Source organism: Diaphorina citri, unplaced genomic scaffold (assembly GCF_000475195.1).
Source record: "Diaphorina citri unplaced genomic scaffold, Diaci psyllid genome assembly version 1.1 scaffold1679, whole genome shotgun sequence".
Taxonomy (NCBI): Eukaryota; Metazoa; Arthropoda; class Insecta; order Hemiptera; family Psyllidae; genus Diaphorina; species Diaphorina citri.
This window is the reverse complement of record NW_007379105.1, coordinates 73,865-78,685: the sequence shown is the minus strand read 5'-3', so window position 1 is coordinate 78,685 and position 4,821 is coordinate 73,865. Positions and strand designations below refer to the sequence as shown.

General features: G+C 36.8%; 1 long non-coding RNA gene across 1 annotated transcript; it reads right to left on the bottom strand.

Annotated features, from left to right (window-relative positions):
- Positions 1–399: 399 nt before the first annotated feature.
- Positions 400–4,163, bottom strand: LOC113470587. The gene is made up of 2 exons (XR_003393593.1): positions 3,961–4,163; positions 400–438 (listed from the first exon to the last, which is right to left on the bottom strand). It is a non-coding gene; the product is annotated as an uncharacterized LOC113470587 (long non-coding RNA).
- Between the last annotated feature and the right edge of the window lie 658 nt (positions 4,164–4,821).

Here is a 4,821-nt window from a genome sequence, read left to right as displayed (position 1 = left end):
AACCTCTTAATAAAACAAGAAGAAAAAAAAATCGTTCAGCATAAAAAGGGGCCGAAAAACCCATGCAGGAGAGCAAAAGGAAACGCCAAGTACTTACTGCCAGGAGAGACTACTCGCTATTCCTTCTCTCAGTTTATCCTTGAGTCCTATCCTGTTTTCCTTCTCTCTTCGCTTTCGGGACGATAAGACCTTAGCAGTTGCAGTTCCTTCTATCAAACCTCTTAAAACAAGAAGAAAAAAAAAATGTTCAGCATAAAAAAAGGCAAATAAACCCATGCAGGAGAGCAAAAGGAAACGCCAAGTACTTACTGCCAGGAGAGACTACTCGCTATTCCTTCTCTCAGTTTATCCTTGAGAGATCTTTGTCGGGACGGACCACTACCGCTACCGGTAAATGCTGCCATCAAACAAGGCGCACCGCTCGATCCGTGGGGAATTCTGAAAACAAGAGATTTCAGGAAAAATAAAACCATCGAGGACATTGAGGTACCTACCAGTTTGTAAAAGGGGAAAAAACTGTAAAATTAACACTATGTAATTAAGCAGCGCGGTAGCGCTCCGCCCCGCCAAGTCAAGAAAGTTTGATAATACCTACTCGTTCGTGTAAATTGTAAAACAATACCCCTTCCGTAGATTATTCGCTTCCCAAATAAGTAGGGAGGTACTTATTGACCTATTCCAAACCGAATCCAATCTAATAGACTAATTCCAGGCCCCAACGCCCTCCTATAAAATGGAGGTGAATGGTGAGGGTGATTGAAGAGGAGGAGGGGAAGAAGAGGAAATATAAGATTGAAAAGAAGAAAAAGGAGAAGTAATAAAAGAAGAAGAAGAAGAGACGGAAAAGGTGTAGACGAAAAGCAGAAGTACCCTATAAGTATTAATAGGAGGATGAGAAGAAAAAGAGGAAAATATCGAAAAAAGAAAGAACAGAAGAAGAAAGCAGATTAAGAATAAGAAGGTTAAAAGACGGAAGAAGAAGAAGAAGAAGAAGAAGAAGAAGAAGAAGAAGAAGAAGAAAATGAAGAAGAAGAAAAATTGATCCCACCTTGAACTAAACCGAATTCAATAATCCGCTTATTACTAAGTTTCTTCTCAAGAAGAAGAAGAAGAAGAAGAAGAAGAAGAAGAAGAAGAAGAAGAAGAAGAAGAAGAAGAAGAAGAAGAAGAAGAGGAAAAATAAAGAAGAAGAAAAAGAAAAATGAAGAAGAAGAAAAATAAAGAAGAAGAAAAATGAAGAAGAAAAAGAAAAATGAAGAAGGCTAAAAAAGAAAGAAAGAGAAGAAAAGGATATAAAAAACTCCATCTTTTTTTTCTATCTTGTTCGGAAGAAAGTTTAAAGTTAAAGCAAGAGTTCTAAATTTCAATTATTAGCAGGAAAGTTATACATAACATGATTATGTACCTACCTATAGCTCTCTTTTTTAATACCTTGTATACAGGGTGTTCCCGACCAAGGGTAATTTTAGTTTTTGAAACACTCTGTATAGTTGAAGGAAAATCATCAAAGAAGAGAGCTCCAACAGCTCCATCAACCAAATTATTATTTTATTCTATGTAGGTAACTACCTAACTATCGATTAGCTCTCTCTCTCTCTCTTGCTCTCCATCCCTCCTCTCTCTCTCTCTCTCTAGCTCTAGACATTTGAGCTGAGAAAGAAAAGGAGAGAATGAGGAAAAAAATAAAAGAAAAAGAGAGACAGAGATAGAGAGAGAAATATAAGTTAAATAAAAAAGAAGAAGAGAGAAGATAGGCAGTAGGTACCTAGGTTAGAGTGGTAGAGAAATGATTACATAAGAGAGATTAAAACCTAGAAGAGCCATAACTTAAGCCCTGAATATCGCGGATTGAGCCCTCAAACATATGTATCAAAGGTCTTAAAAAACTTAGTACAGTGGTAAAAATTAGGCACTAAGTTCTTTAAGGCTTTTGATATGTGTTAACAGTAAGACCGGTTTCAAAATCAAGGAAAGGCCATAGTCGGAATTTTACAATAAACATTGGTATTTATCCCCCATAATTTCCGACTTTGGTGTCCGTCTCTGTTACTATATCTATATTTATAAAAGAGTAAACCCTGACTCATACATTCATTCATAACCAACGCACAGACGAAACGACTGAACCGATTTTGATGAAACTTCGAGAATAGTACGATACGACATAGTCAGGAATGGTCAAGTACGATACGGTACGGACTACGGAACAGTCAGATACGATTAGGTACAGTCAAGTATAGTCAGATGCGGTACGATACGGTAAGTTACGCTACGGTCACCTACGGCCATCTCAAGTTCTGAACTCATTAAAGTAATATGAAATAGTCCCGCATATATATAATCGGCATCGGCAGTTGGAGTTGGTATTTTAACTGTAATGTCCATAGGCGGTTCTTGCCTAAATTTTTGGGGGGGCTTGATTTTGAAGGTACACCTTCAAAATTTTGATTTAGCTAAATGTAAAAAATCTGGTGTGAACATCACACGACTTTCCTTATCCTATTGAATGATGCTTATTTGAGTATTATTTTACCCTAAAACTTTTACCTATCTCTAACCGTTTAGTCGGTATAGCTGAAAACCGCCAAAAGGTCGAAATCCGTCAAAAGCAGGTCAAAATAATCGCCAAGCGCAGCACCTATCTCAACTCAACGTTTTCTGTTGCATCCTTGTCACATTTGTGAACTAAATACCAAATTTCAAGTCCAAGTCTCTAGCTCATACCGTTCCCGAGATATTGTTAAACTAGACCGAAAACCGCCAAAAAGCGGTAAAATGCCGCCAACCAATACACCGATTTCAACCAAAAGCTTCGTGTCGCATCCTTGTCACATTTGACAGCTACATACCAAATTTCAAGTCGCTAGCTCTTACCGTTCTCGAGATATTTTGTTTACAGACAGACACACACACACACGGAGGAGGGAGAGAGAGAGAGGGGGGAGAGAGAGAGATTGAGTTGTAGAATGAGAGAGAGAGTAGAGAAGAGGGAGGGAGAGAGAGAGAGGGGGGAGAGAGAGAGATTGAGTTGTAGAATGAGAGAGAGAGTAGAGAAGAGGGAGGGAGAGAGAGAGAGGGGGGAGAGAGAGAGATTGAGTTGTAGAATGAGAGAGAGAGTAGAGAAGAGGGAGGGAGAGAGAGAGAGGGGGGAGAGAGAGAGAGAGAGGGAGAGAGAGAGAGAGATAAAGGTATGGAGACAACATGACTGGCGAAAAATCCCTCTCAAACTTTTCGAATAATATTTGTCTTCTCTCTCTCTCCCACTCCCACATACCTAGTTGTTGTTTATGAAAACATGCTTGTGAAAATCTAACTCTATCTCTCTCTTCCTTATTTTCTATCTAACTAAAGGGTTTGGCTTCTTCCTTTGAGAGTTTGTTCCAAAATTTCGACAGTTTGTTCTGTCTGTAGGTTTGTTATGTACTTTCTAATGATCTAATGTACATATAGCGGAGTTATAGGTACTCGTGATGAGAAAGTATTGCAATCAGTACAATTTTTACTTTCTATTACCCTTTACGTATTTTTTTCTTCTAGTCCTAATTTGACTTTCTATGTAAGTATGTTTGGAGACATGTTATTGAACAACCAAAACTCAAACTCAAAGGTTCCGTTCATTTAACCTATATGAAAAATATGTATAGGTAGGTACTTAAAATGTCAAATAAAAATTACAAATTACAATTACAAATTCTACGTAGGAATATTAATATTTCAATATTCCTCCCTGGGTGAAAAAAGTACCTACCTAGATCTTAAAGACTCATTGTGAAAGAAAAATCAGTGATAGTTGGGTGGAAGAGCTCCTCCAGAAGAACCCTGTCACTTAAAAGAAGAAGAAGAAGAAGAGGGAGAAGAAGGAAGAAGAAGAAGAAGAAGAAGAAGGAGAAGAAAGAAGAAGAAGAAGAAGAAGAAGAACAAGAAGAAGAAGAAGAAGAAGCCAATCGTGTTTATACTTACATTTTCCAAGGTGTTGATAGCACATTGTTCACTCCAGTGTTCTATAAATCTTCACTCCTAACACTCAATAATCAAATGAGGGAGTAAAAACTCGACGAAATTTATTTATTTTAATAATTTTACTATGTTACGTTTTGTTATTAATGGGCGAAAATAGTATTAAAATTATTAAATAAACTAATAATACTTAAAAGCGTTAACTTTATTCTATTGTAATGGGCATAATAATAATTATACTTATTGTTAGGTATCTAATAACTATAGGTTTTATTGGTACCTATCTATATGTTTTATGGGTAATGTTATAGTTGTTTTCCTGTTCCTGTAAGTACCTACCTACAATAAATTATTTGTTCACCTGTTTGTTTATTTTATTTGTTTGTTTATTTATGTAGGTACCTACTTATTTTATTGTTTGTTTATTTAGTTATTTATTTACAAACTTATTTAATTATTTATTTTATTTCTTACCTATACTAATCTCCCTTTGCCCGTTTTCAACGGCAGTTTGGCTATGAACGAGTGTTTTCCCTGTTTCAATTATCGAGAGGAGAAAGAGAGGAGAAAGAGAGAGAAAGGAAGTTGAAGAGGGAAAGGGAGAGAGAGAAGGGATAGAGAGAGAAAGAGAGGGAGAGAGAAAGAGAGAATTGCAGAGAGTAAAAGGGAGATAGAATGGAGAAGTAGGTAAGAAAAGAAGAAAGAAGAGATAATAGATTAGAGAAGAAAGAAAGTTAGAGAGAGAGAGAGAGAGAGAGAGAGAGAGAGAGAGAGAGAGAGAGAGAGAGAGAGAGAGAGAGAGAGAGGCTTGTATATATATATATTTTTCCCCTTAACTCTAAGTGGTTCTGGAGAAACCCAACC